We start from the raw sequence: 14,342 nt of genomic DNA, 5'->3' as shown, positions 1-14,342 counted from the left end.
ATTTTTTATTAATTAAATTAAATTAATCCATAATTAATAATAAAATCAACTTAATTACCTTCTGATTGCAGCTACAAATTCTTGTCTAGTCATGTGTTTCATCTCCTCCACTTCTTTCTCATAGTTACTAATCTGCATTCAAGAAATACCCAACAACATTAAATTTTCTTCCTCTTTTTTTCCCCCAAAAATTAAATTAAACGGTCCAAATTAATACTACCCATGCAATGAAAGAACAAATGTTTACTGGGAAATTAATAGTTGTAGAAGTTCCCCAGTATTTTAATGCAGCAAGATCATAAACCCTAGCTGCTTTATCCTCCTTGTATAGTTGTATCCACCTATATTCGATCATATTATTAAAAAACAAACAAATATTAACCCTAATAATAAAAAGATTATGATTATGAATAAATATACTTTATTTTTTAAAATATGGAGAGAATGTAGAACTTAGAAGGAAAAACTCCCCCAGATACACTATTAGTGATTATCAGATCTAACCAAGTCAATACCAATAAAAGAAAAATGGTTAGGAATCATCAACAACAACAATAATAACAATAATAATAATTATTATAATAATTAAAACTTAGAAAAAGTGGAAATTAAACCTTGACGACCCTTTAGTGATTGCCCTTCCTTCCTGCAACTATTATCCCACAGATGAGCTTCATACCATCCTGTCCATCTACGCCTACAAACTGTCCATCTATGCCTACAAATACATACAACCCGATCGAGATGAGGTTAAAGGCAACCAAAGTTTTCCCAATAATGGAGATTGCTTGCTCGTAGGGATTAAGACCATGTCCAATGTTATGTAAGCTTCGCCCACTGTTTAATACGGAGTATATAACAGATTAATTTATTTAGTATAGATAAATATAAACAGGCAACGAGATCCAGCATTCAAGTCTACTTATATTCATTCATACCTCCTCCAACGCGACGTTCGGCAAGGCAAGCGACGTCCGGCGGGGCAAGCGACGTCCGGCGGGGCAAGGCGACGTCCGGCGGGGCAAGGGACGTCCGGCGAGGCAAGGAAAGACCGGCGACGCTATTGTGGTGAGGCGAGGCGACGACGAAGGGGAGGGGGCGACGGCCGTGGCGACTAGAAGATGGAAACGGTGGAGCCGACGATGTGGCGAGCGGATGGAAGAAGAAGATGTGTGTTGTTTGAATGAAGTAGCAGACGGAGAAGATGTGTGTTGTTTGAATGAAGTAGCAGGCGGCGGATGAACTATTAGGGCTGAAATAACAATACGACCTCGGTTAAATATTGACCAACGTCGTATAGTTAATATTTTTTTTTTTAAATAAAGGATACAACGTCGGTTATTATAAATAACCTACGTTGTATCTTCAATATAAAAATTAAAAAAAAAATCGTAAACTATACGACGTCGGCTACCTTCTAGCCGACGTCGTATAGTATATTTATTTCTTCTTTTTTTTAAAAAAAAATTAATAAGGTACGACGTCAGTTATAGGTCTACCCGACGTTGTATCTTTTGTAATTTCTTATTTTATTTATTTTTAAGAGATAAGACGTCGGTTGTCTGAAGAAATCGACGTTGAATGTCTTTTTTTAATTATTTTAAATATTTAACGTCGATTTATTAAAAAACCGACATTGTATTGGAGACGTTAAAGATGATTTCTGTAGTAGTGAGGCACAGATGAAGGATCACGAGGAGGAGTGTCCTTGGGTGGAGATGGATTCGGTGTGGGGGATCTGTCAGGTATGAGTTCGGAGTTGCCTATGACAGGAGATTCACTATCATAGTCCGAGTTGTTATCATCGTCATCATCATCACCCGAGTCATCATTATCATGTTCATCATAGTGATCGTCGACCTTTTTCTCATCATCGTCTTCATCATCATTCTCATCATCTTCATCATCATCATTTCCCTTGTCATTATTCTCATCATCTTCATCGTTGTTTTCATCATTTGGAGATTCATGTTCATCATATCCATTCTTATTGCTATTTTCTCCTTCACTTATCCTTTCGTCTTCTGCATCGACTTCCTTGACTTCACCAATGTCCTCAATTTCTTTACCATCCTTGTCCTTTGATCCGCTGACATTGCAAGCGGGATCGTTTTGATGAGTTCTCTCCAACTCAGTTTTGACCTTGGATAGTAGAAGGGCAAGTCAGAATTCCTTCATTTCTTCTTCAAAGACGGGATCAAGAGGTGGTTACTTCAGTTCAATGCAAATGGGAGCCTTTTCTTTTCCTAACGTTCGGTTGGTCACCTTGTATGAATAGAATTTTCGTGTGCCGAGCCACTCGAGAGCAAAGTCTTCTTCATCTTTCATTTCATCGAAGGTTTCGAGAAATACTTGCAGAGGTGAGGTTCGCCACTTTTGCCATTGCATGACTCTCTGGTAGTTAGTTTCAATTGAGAGTCGAAGCACTTGATCTCGTGATGGGGGAGGGTTTGGATCAACTTCTGGTACTGCAGACACTGTTATCGTTTCTGCTGGTAAAGCAGATTCTTGTGCGAGATCTAAAATTGGAGCAGCTTCGGGTTCAGGCACCACTTCTTTCGGATTGGTTTCAGGCTCCAGAATCACTTCTTTTGTCTCGGCTGGAAAACTAGGTTCTTGTGGGAGACTTAAGTGATTCGAAGGTTGTGGAAAACTTTCGTCCTCTTCTACCGTAGCAGGTTCTTGTGTCATAATAGGCATTATCTGCTCTGCATGGGTAGGTTCTTGTGGGAGGGATGTTTCGGTGACGGGTGTTGACAGAACATTTGGATCATTGATCACTCCTCTCGTCTCTTCTGGCAAGCCAGGTTCTTGTGGGAGATTTAAGTGATCAGAGGGATTTGGAAGATCACAGATATCCTTCTCCATCTCAGCAGGTTCTTGTGTCAAACTCGGGTTGAGTTGCTCTGCTAAGACGGGTTCCTGTGGTAAGGTATTCTGCTTTGAGCTTTCTATTCGTGCAGATCTGGACTTCCGCTTCTTCGATGCTTTCCGAGATGTGTCATTTTTCTTTAAACTTTCTTCCCCCTGAGAAGATGCAGATTTCTTTTTCAACTTTTCAGACAGGCTGGATGGAGGAGGAGCAACTAATCTCGCCATGATCTCATTTGCTTGGGCAATTGTAGGTCAAAAGTGACCTTTTGATGCTTGTATAGGGCTTGGTTGAGTAGCAACTTCTTCTTCTAAGGAGTCTTCAATAACAACAGGCTCTGTTGTAGGGTTCGAGATCGACGGTGTTTTTTCGATGTCATCTTTCTTGGTATCAGCCAAGGATTTCAGGTATGTTGTTTCGGGAACAGGCTGAGCTTTAGATTGATCTTTCGTTGCTGATGTGGGAGAGACCTTTTCCTTCTTTCGTCTCTTGGGCTTGGGCTGATCATCATCAGATTCTTTGGCCTTTTTGGACTTACGTTTGGACTTTACCGAGTCCAATGGTAGTCCTAACTCCAGTGCCTTCTGCTTGTCATATCCCGAAGGATTGGATTTCATGTGGCATACCTTCGGGCCATGGAGAACACCCGCACGAAGAGGAACTTTCTTTGTGGCGAGAAGATGGCTTACGAGAAAGCCAAATCCAATTTTCTTTGAAATGTCTCCAGGTGATGATTGTCCAAAAGTGATGATGTGTCAAAGTTGATTAAATACAACTTTCGACCAGTCCATTTTGTAATCGCCAAGGAAGGCGTGTAGCATTTTCAACTTATCTTTCGTGACATCATCTGTCCCCGAAGTCTTGTGCTCTACGATTTTGTTGAAGATGTCAACGGTGAATTCTTAGTCAAGTCGAAGCCATTTCTTCTTCAAGGGCCAAGTAATCTCGGTTGGTCCTTGTTTATTCTTGATGCGTTCGTAGAATGCATTCTGTTCGTAGTAGTAACCGAAAAAGTCCGAATGGTACGTCTCATCACGATCCGGGAAGTTGAATGCTTTCTTCACATCTTCAGCGGTTAGCGATACGGCAGTGCGATTGACTTCTGATGAGATTTCTGAGCCATCGGCGGACACTGTAACATTCAGATCGAACTGAGCGACGTCCACCAGAAACCAGAATGTATAGAGGTGGGTTACAAAGCTGTACAACCCACTGTCCTTCAAAAGATTAATGACTTTCTCTCCAAAGGTTTTTTCGAGGACATACTCAAGGAAACCATGAGCATCCCACATGCATCCGCCTATGATGAAGGGAGCTATTGACTCTATGAATTTGATCTCGGAGGTTGGAAAACTAGGTATCACCATTGTTGCCGGCGTTTCTTGTTCTGCATCAGACGCTGTTGCTTTGGATTTCTTTGCCATGGCTTCTGATATGGAGGTTTGGGTTTTTTTGGGCTTGGAAGGGAAGTTTGATGATCAAAGGAAGGGTTTTAGGTTGAGAGTGTTTTAGAGAAGTTTTGGAAGACGGAGGGAAAAAGTGAAGTGAGGATGGTGGTTTAGGTTAAAAGGGGGAGGTTTTTCAATGGGTCGTCTCACGGGTCAAGTTGTTCATCCGGGTAAACCAGATTTGTATTTGAATTTGAATGAAAAAGACGCTTCCACTTCTACCAATAAGGTAATCTGATATGGTAAGGGGTTCTGATAAGGCTAGTATAAGATCAATTTTGATCATTCCCAATTAAAGATGAGAGAGAAAAGCACTTGAGTGCATACACCCGAATTAAATGCCTGTCGCATCGACTAACATGGGATCCTGGGGTAGTGGGCCGGAGTTTTAGGCTACACGATCTCTTCAACCAACTTCATTGAACAGTTGCGGATGAAACCCTTCATTTCTAAATAACCGTCAGCATATTTATTCTTCTAAGAGAAGAGTGATCGTATACGAGAATCAAATAAAGATTCTCTTGTTGATATCAACGAGTGAAAGTTTTGGGTGAGAAAGTTTCGTTTTGAAAGATTCGCTTGATAGGAGAGAGAACACACGAAATATGGAGATGATTTATTACAAAGACGAACATAGGTAATATTACAATCATCTCTCGTCCTACTTCATTACATAGAACACCTTCATCCTTAAGTTCTTTTCAACTTCTTTTTGAGCTGTTCCTCTTCAGTCTCACGAGTCTTCTTGTCACAGAAGTCCTCCCATATGGCATAATTCGGATCATCCTTGAAAGCATGCAGCGTAAGAGGAGATGGACCAATTGGAGGATGGTTGTTTTGGAGGATAGTTGAGGGAAGCTTCTTGGCAGCTGAACCAGGGGAGTTGTCTCCGTGCTCGTAAGAGAGACTGAGTAATTTGAACATTTCTTGGATTTCCTTCTTGTCTTTCTTCGGCAAGGCTACTGAGGAAGAAATCTTTTTCTTTCCCTTATCCATTTTCAAAAGATGGGATGGTCATACCATTACAAGGTTTGTCTATTTATAGGCAAGAATGGCCGTCCATATCGAGGTATGACACATATTCCATATGTGAAAGACTAAACATGAGGAGGAATCATTTTCTAAAAAGATATTCATGAGTTCCAAGGTTTCGGAAAGAGATTCCTGAAAAAATGATATAGATGTGACAGAGCATTCTCAAAAGATAAAGTGAATCAAATAAAGATTTACTTCTCTTTTATTGTCATTTCGTTTGATATCAGTTCATGTTAGTGAAAATATGAAACAAATAAAGTTTCGGCAACATGCAACAAAAGGAAGTTTATTGATGATGATCAGAGAGAGATATAGAATTTGAGTACATAAGAAATTATCAAACGAAAGAAATTTATTTCTTCGCTTTTCCCTTCACGTTGATGCTCTCCACACTTCTCATTGACATAATTTTGCCTAACTCCTGTCGAAACCATTTGGCAGTCTTGGTTGTCTTCGACCCAGAAGGAGTAGGTGTTGTCCTTGCTTCACTGCTAGTGTCAGATTCACTAGCATGAGTGCTTAGGTACATGAGATAGTCACGGTCAGCCAGAGGGTTCTTCCAGTCTTTAGCGGAGGGAAAGTTTCGTCCTCCTTCAATCGGTGGTGGAGCTTCGTGGAGATCAGCAATGGGGTTCTCTTCATGGTCAGAGGTGAGAGATTCATCATCATTATCAAGATGTTCGTCATCTGATGAAAGATCTAGGGGAGCGTGTACGCTATTTCCAGGATAAAAGTCCCCTTGTTCTTCTCTTATATTACGGTCAGATTCTTTCTGCTTTTGAGTTTGCAAGCATGTTACTAGCCTGCTGGATGCCATGAGCAATTTGTTTCTCTTGTGATGGTATTGAGAAGAAGAATGAGAAATGAGTGAATTTTGTGTTCACAACTCATGTCCTTTTATAGCTGAAAGAGAATGATGTTCCTCAATGAATTTAATGGGCATTGAATGACCATTCAATGCCATTACGTTTGTCAGCGAACCATTTATTTCGGCTTTGACTGATAACACGTAATTCAATGATGACCACGGAGATCATGTAACAGTTACAGGATTTCATAAAGGTCTGTGCATCAGTTATATTTCGGTTCTCAAACAAGATAAAATAAATCAAATAAAGATTTATCTCTCTGTGAGCATAAGATTAGAACATAATACACCACATTTTATTCCAAGGCAAAGAATAAAGCGTTACATCTTAAAACATTTTGAGAAGACCCTACTTCTTCTCTTTTCCTTTCCTCGCCTTACTGGGTTCCCCCTTATCCTTTCTGGTTTTCTTCTTTGGTGCTGAAGGGTCAGGACGAGATGAGCCAACAGAGGATTCTGTTTCGTCAAAAGAGTCTTCCTCTGGATATCCGACAAGTTCGGATTTGCAGTCATATGTTCTGAAGAAGGTGCGAAGATCTTTGTCCAGGTGTGGATCATTCCAAGTTTTTTCAGATAAGAATCCCTTTCTGACAATAAGAGGAAGTTCCTCTTTAGGATCAGCCTTTGGAGGTTCTTCTTCAGGTTCATATGTGATGAATCCATCATAGTGTGTGAGGTATGAGTCTGATGAGACGTCCAATGGAACACGCATGCTGTTTCCTGGAGGATATTCTTCAAGTGTTGTGAATTTGCTAGAATTCTGTCCAAGGCATTCTTGTTTTCTTCAATTTCAAGAGGATCGAAGAAAGTTTCTGTCCCATCGAAGTAATTTTTTGAGGTTTTGATACCCTTCGTGTTGGTTGTCTTTGGACTTATAGCATCACACTTCTCATAATCTTTGTCCATCTTTTCTTTTCCTTTTCCTGTGCTCATAGCTGCAAACAATAAATTCCAAAGAAGAGTACACTTGGATAAAGGATTAGCGTGAGTTCTTTGATACGCAGGGATTGTCTTTTTATAGCACGAAAAGATATCATCTTGCGTGCAAAATTATCCAACAAGTTTCTTTTTACTTTCCCAAGATTTGCTTTTCCCTTTTGGAATCTTTCCAGGAATCTTTTGAGAAAGAACTTCTTGACACGCAAGCTAGTTATGTCATTTCAATCATTCCAATTTTGTGTCGAAGTGACCTATTCTCACAGAGTGGTTTAGTGAGAATATTTGCTAGTTGGTCATCTGTATTGACATATTCAAGAGAGATGTCCTTCCTGTAACACCCCGTGTTACGGCCCCTAAATTAAAATTAATTAAATTATCACCCACCCTAAAAAGGGAATTAAAATCCATTAATTAGCTAAAGAGGGGTCCACCATGGTCCATGGGCCCTTATCCCTAAAACCAATCCCCTAGTCCTATAGGAAATAGAATTAGCAAACCCATACCACTTAGACCCTAATTAGGACTCTTAAATTTATAAATAGGGACATAGGAGGCACCTAGATCTTACACCACAATAATCTCTCACCACACAAGAAGTTCCAAGAATTCCCTTAGGAGAAATCAAGAAAGAAGGAATCTTAAAGAAAGACCCTTCATAGCCAAGGAAATTAATTAAAGCTAAGAGGTAACCCATGTCTCAACAAAACCTATATTCTTCGCTATAATCTCCTTCTTTGGCCTCCCTCTATATTCTTGTGTCTTGATAAATTCTTCTATGTTAATTCTGATATGTTCTTGATGATTGATAAGATGATTTATGTGCATTCTTGATAATCTTGATGATCTTGATATTGAGAAGAAGTTCTTGATATTGATGTGACAATTCTTGACGAATCTTGATATTCCTGGATGTTAAAGATAAAATATAATCTTGATGATTTGGGTGGGATTAGAGTCCTAGATTGGATTGGGAATTTTGTGTTGGGATGTTCTTGATATATATTTGGGTGGGAATTCACATGTTCGGGTGTTGTTTATATTTAGAAGTCGTAATAGGATAAGTCCTACGTGATTCTTGCTTTTAATCTGTTAATTGCTTACGTGGTGTCGTTATTCGCGTTTAAAAGTGTCTAAGCATGGTTTCGGGTTCCACAAAGGTTCCCGGGACGAATATATGAGAAAAGAGTCAGTGGGGGGTAGGTGGGGGTAGGGGAACCCGCCACCTACCCACTGCCCGAAGGACACCGCCCGGCAGCGGGCAGCCACCGGGCAGCCGCCTGCCCGCCGGCAACCCGCTGCCCAGAACAGTGCCCTCCGACGGGCAGCTGGCGGGTGACCCCCACCTGCCGGCTACCTGCTGGTCCGTACCCCACCCCGGGTCTTTGGCTTCCCCGTTTGATGTTCCCCGCTCCCCCATGGTGTCCCAACGGACCCCGTTTGTCATGCTTGACTCTAGTTTGACATTTCGGGTACCATTCGTAGGTTAAATGAGTCTTAGGAATTGCATGCTAGTGGAATTGGTAACCCGTTGACCTAGGTGGAAGTTGTATGAACTCTTAGGACTATTCTTAGTATGTGAATGACCACACGTAAATTTATTTATATGTCTTTCCCCTCCCAATATGCTATTACGTGCTCCTATGTGTTATGTGTTGCATGATCCCCCATTTTGGTTACAGACCAATTGGGTGATTCCCGGATTGAGGTACGGAAGTCGGCTGAAGGCTGAATGGATTGTTCCCGCACTAAAGGTTCGGAAGTGGCTGAAAGCCAAATGGATTGTTCCTGAGCTAAGGCTCAGAATTTGGCTAAAGGCCGAATTGATTCACTTCTTGGGCTGCGGTCCACATGGGCCTAGGTGCTATGACCCACCGACCTGGACGCGCCAGGCGGTGTGTAGGGCCAATAAGCTGAGGAAGGCTGTAGTCCACCGACCTGAGTAATCAGGCGGTGTAGGGCTACGGTTGGCTGCGATCCACCGAGTGATGGGACAGCGGTGTGTAGGGCCGTAGCCTCCGAGGATCTTCGCCCACCGACTGAGTCTAGCTCAGCGGTGTGTCGGGCTTGATCTGCTACGGTCCACCGACTGTACGCATTAACGGTGTGTAGGGTCATAAGTTCCCCCTTGTAAAGGGGATCGCGGTCCACCGACTGTGCTCGTCAGCGGTGTGTCAGATCGTGGTCCGACGTTGAGTTCGTCAGCGGTTCTCAAAGGGTTGGTTGCGATCAACTCCCCTCATACCACGGTACTGAGGTAGGGTGCTGCGTGGCCGTGTTAATGCTATAAGCATTAACCCTCATGTTCGGGGCATGCGATTGGTCCCGTGGCGCCATCAACGATTATGTGATATGAATGATGATTGAATGATGATGTGTTTGAATCAAAAAGTGTTTTGTGACCTTAGATGCGTATTCCTTATAATGCTATCTCTACTTAACTGTTTATCATTGTTTGATGTGCTTGTCCCTACTTGCTGAGTCTATTCCCGGTTTTAAAACTAGTGTCTCTTAAGTATATATCTTCCTGCTTCAAAATGATTTTCGTATATCTATCTATATTGTATTTCAACGCGTTGGAGTGGGTTACCAGCATCTCTCGCTGAACAGATATATTTGGCTTTCAGGCACAGATGAGTATATCCCAGAACGCGCTAGAGATCCGAGGCGTAGAGTAGCTAGTTCCCTTTCGGCCTGCGTGCCATGATTATGTATTGACGTTATTTGAGGATTTTAGTTAGTTAGCATGTGCACCTGAGTTCTCTAGCTCAGGTGTGGCATAGCATCCCATACTCTTATGCTTGATTTTGGGATTTAATGAGGAATTACCTTTATTATATAAGTTTTAAAAGTTTCAAAATTTCGGGGTGTTACACTTTCTTTCAACGTGATCACGAATAAAGTGATACTTGATGTCGATGTGTTTTGTTCGAGAGTGTAGAACAGGATTTTGTGTAATGGCTATAGCACTTGTATTTTCACATTTGATGCACACTTCTCGTGCTATTACACCATAATCTCTCAATTGGTGTGTCATCCATAAAATTTGAGCACAATAGCAGCCAGCCGTAATGTATTCGGCTTCAGCTGTGCTAGTTGCGATAGAATTTTGTTTCTTGCTAAACCATGATACAAGTCTTCCCCCTAGGAACTGGCAGGTTCCCGAGGTGTTTTTTCGATCAATCCTGCAACCAGCAAAATCAGCATCTGAGTATCCAACAAGATAAAAAAAAATCTCCTTTCGGGTACCAAAGTCCTACACTTTGAGTTCCTTTAAGGTATCTTAGAATCTTTTTGGTAGCGCTCAAATGACTTTCTTTCGGTTTTGACTGAAACCTTGTACATACCCCAACAGCAAACGAAATGTCAGGTCTGCTTGCTGTTCGGTAGAGAAGGGATCCAATAATTCCACAAAAATTCTTTTGATCCACATCCTTCCCTTCGTTGTCAATTTCCATTCTTAGCGATGTGCTCATAGGGATTTTGACCGATGATTTTCCATCAATTCTAAACTTTCGGATCAAGTCTTTTGTATATTTAGCTTGATTGATGAATATCCCATCTGGACATTGTTTAACTTGTAATCCGAGGAAGTAATTTAATTCTCCCATCATGCTCATTTCAAATTTCTCTTGCATGAGATTTGAGAATTTTTCACATAGATCAGGATTCGTGCATCCGAAAATGATATCGTCAACATAGATTTGTACAAGTAACACATGATCATCATTTTTGATTCGAAAGAGTGTTTTGTCCACAGCTCCTTTCGTGAATCCACAATTTATAAGAAAGTATGATAGAGTGTCATACAATGCTCGTGGAGCTTGTTTGAGTCCATATAGAGCTTTCTTGAGATGGTATACTTTTTCATGCTCACAATCTATGGCGAAAACAGGTGGTTGTTCTACATAGACTTCTTCTTCTAAAATACCATTTAGGAACGCACTTTTTACGTCCATTTGGTAAACTTTGAAGTCTTTGTAAGCTGCATAAGCTAAGAACATTCTTATTGCTTCAAGTCTAGCAACGGGAGCGAATGTTTCATCAAAATCAATGCCTTCTTCTTGGCAGTAGCCTTTAGCAACAAGTCGAGCTTTGTTCCTAACAATTAGGCCATCTTCACTCATTTTATTTCTAAACACCCACTTGTTTCCAATGACGTTTTGATGGGTAGGTCTAGTAACAAGTTCCCAGACATTAGTTCGTTCAAATTGATGAAGTTCTTCTTGCATAGCTGTGACCCAATCTGGATCATTTAAAGCTTCTTTAATAGATTTTGGTTCCATTTGCGACAGAAAGCAAGCCATCATGTTTTCGTGTATAGAAGCTCGAGTTCTTACTCCTTCTTGAACATTTCCAATAACTTAATCGGGTGGATGATCTCTTAGCCATCTCAAATCAGGTACAAAGGATGTTTGTTGATTTTGAGCATCCATTTCGGGAATGTAAGGTAGATCATGTATATCATTGGTTCGGAGGCAGTTTGAACATCAGGAACTATGCTTTGTGTGCCTACATCAGTTTGAACTCTGGTTTCGGGTTCTCTTGATTTTGATTGATATCTCGTGTAGGATGGAAGATGATCTTCAAGGTCTGAATCTTCTTCTTCATTTGTTATATTTTCTTGAGAGCTTGAACTTGGTGTATTGGAAGTTTTAGTCTCAACTGGGATCTTTTCATCTTACTGAGGAATAACCCATAAATAATGCTTCATCGGCTCTTTCGTCAAAGGCTCTTAGACGATTTTTTCCATTGTTGTGAATAAAACACCTGCAACCAAAAATGTGAAAATAACTGATAATAGGTTTCTTACCTTTCCATAGCTCGTATGGAGTCAGGTTGTGAGTTTTGTTGATCAATGATCGATTCTGCGTGTAGCATGCTGTTGTTATGGCTTCAGCCCAAAATCGTTTAGGCAGACCAGAGTGTTCGATCATAGTACATGCTGCTTCTTTTAGGGTTCTGTTTCTTCTTTCGGTCACTCCATTTTGTTGTGGAGGGTGCTGTGGCATCGGCGTAGCGGTGGTGGGTGTTGTGCGACGGTGGTGTACTGTGTGTCGCGACGTCTACGGTGGTGGTGTGCGACGGTGGTGGCCGGTGTGCGACGTCGGTGGTGTGAACGGCGGTGTGAACGACGGTGCGGGTGTTCGACGTACGTGAAGCTGAAGCAGATGACAGATCTGAAGAAGCTGAAGCAGTGAAGCGTCGTCTTGGGAGATTATTAGATCTGGGTTAAAATTAAGCAACCATTTCTCTTAAAAATGGTTGGCTAATATAAAGCAATTTGTTTTTTAAGGCAACCATTTCTTTTAGAAATGGTTGTCTATTATAAAGTAATATTTTTAATTTTTTTTATAATGCATAAAAAAATGCAATGGACAACCATTGCAGCTAATAATGGTGGCGCATTATTGATCACTTATTTACAAAATTGCCACCGCGAATTTTTGGACTAAGATTAGGCAACCATTCTTTTAATAATGGTGGCCTATGGTCAATCTTCTATGTTCAATTTTGTACTAGTGGTCTTCGGTTTGATGAACGTTAGAAGTCTTGGAAGTTGTTCTTTCTCATAAAACTTTTCATTTTCCTCACAAACAAAGCATACTGTTCGTCAGATAAGAAATCACAAGAGTTAGAGTTTGACCTGTTAGACGTTGATGCTTGTTGGTTGGCCACTAGTGCTATGTTCCTTGTTTTGAGCTCCTCTGATTCTTTTGGCTCATGCTCGAATTCATATGCCTTAAGATCACTGAAGATCTTATTGGTGCTTGTAGTTTTAATATCTCTATGATCTCTCATGGCTGTAACCTTCATATCCCAAGATTTTGGGAGTCCTCGAAGAATCTTTAAGTTTTTTTCTTTTTCGGTCAGCTCCTTTCCAAGGTCCGAGAGATCACCCATAAGCTTTGTGAATCTGAGCTCCATGTCAGTGATAGCTTCGTTGGGCATTATTTTGAAGTCTTCAAATTTCTTCATGGCCACGGTGAGTTTATTGTCTTTCTCCAGCTCATCTCCTTCTCCCAGATTCATGAGAACGTTCCAGATTTCCATAGTAGTTTTGCACTTCCGTACTCTCGGGAATAAGGAGTCATCCAGAGATTTGTAGAGAATATCATGTGCCACGTTGTCCAAATTTGCTCGAGTTTTCTCATCTGAGTTGAGCTGAGATTTCGGCTTAGGTATCATGGGTTCTGCATCTACTCCTTGTGCAACAGCTTGAGTGTTCACCATCATAACAATGATAGGTCATGTGGTTATCACGTCCCACATTTTGTCGTGGATAGCCGAAAGATGTGCCTGCATTCTCACTTTCCAGTCATCAAATTTAGACAAATTGAAGGCAAGAAGCCTAGATCAGTTAGAATGATCTTTTTACATTTTCTCTTTGTAAAAATAGTGCAAAGACGAAAAGATGAAATTTCAGAGAATTTTAAGAAGGAATCTACCACGCAGTAAAGGCAAAGCATTTACCGATCAAGGTAACTGCTCTGATACCACTTGTTGGTCCTGGTACGGTCGAAAGGAGAGTCTAGAGGGCCGGGGGTGAATAGACTCAACTCGATTTTTACCGAAATAACTCCTTTTGAGGTTATTACGCAGCGGATTCGTTAACCTATTTTTATATTGATTTGCACTGTTTGTTACTTTAGAAAACTTTCGGTTTTGAGAGGAAATGATATGCGATGCACGAAAGTAAAGAACAAAATAAGTAAAGAGAGAGAGTCGAGAGATTTTTATAGTGGTTCGGCCAACTGTGCCTACTCCACTCTTCTTCCACAACTTGTGAAAGGTTTGCACTATCACTCCTAGTACAAACTACACCAAGCTAGCTTCCTTGATCACTAAGCCGGACAGCTACTTGAAGGTTTTTCAACTCCTAGAGTTTACTCCGCCTCTATCAACGTCTTCTTCAGAGTTGAGGGTTGTTAGAAAAGATTTGCGTGTTTCTCCAACAGGTTGAAGTCTTGGCTGACTGGTTGAATGATGGATGATCAACGTATATAAGATGCAAGACTTCTTCAAGGTTGTGAAAGTGAACTCTGATAATTCTTCTTGTAAACTTCAAACCTTGACACACTGGTTTTCAAAAGCTTGAGAAAGTGAACTTGTATAAGGAGCTTTTGAATATGTATAATCAGTTGATATAAAAACCAGCAACTTCTACAATGGAGAAGATGGG

The 14,342-nt window shown here is 40.9% G+C and overlaps 1 long non-coding RNA gene across 1 annotated transcript; it reads left to right on the top strand.

Moving 5' to 3' along the window:
* Positions 1 to 754: 754 nt before the first annotated feature.
* Positions 755 to 12,346, top strand: LOC109189858. The gene is made up of 3 exons (XR_002055653.1): positions 755 to 839; positions 1,701 to 1,702; positions 12,331 to 12,346. It is a non-coding gene; the product is annotated as an uncharacterized LOC109189858 (long non-coding RNA).
* The last annotated feature ends 1,996 nt before the right edge of the window (positions 12,347 to 14,342 follow it).

The sequence above is a fragment of the Ipomoea nil genome, unplaced genomic scaffold (genome assembly GCF_001879475.1).
Source record: "Ipomoea nil cultivar Tokyo-kokei standard unplaced genomic scaffold, Asagao_1.1 scaffold0114, whole genome shotgun sequence".
NCBI lineage: Eukaryota > Viridiplantae > Streptophyta > Magnoliopsida > Solanales > Convolvulaceae > Ipomoea > Ipomoea nil.
This window is presented reverse-complemented; position numbering and strand designations above follow the sequence as displayed.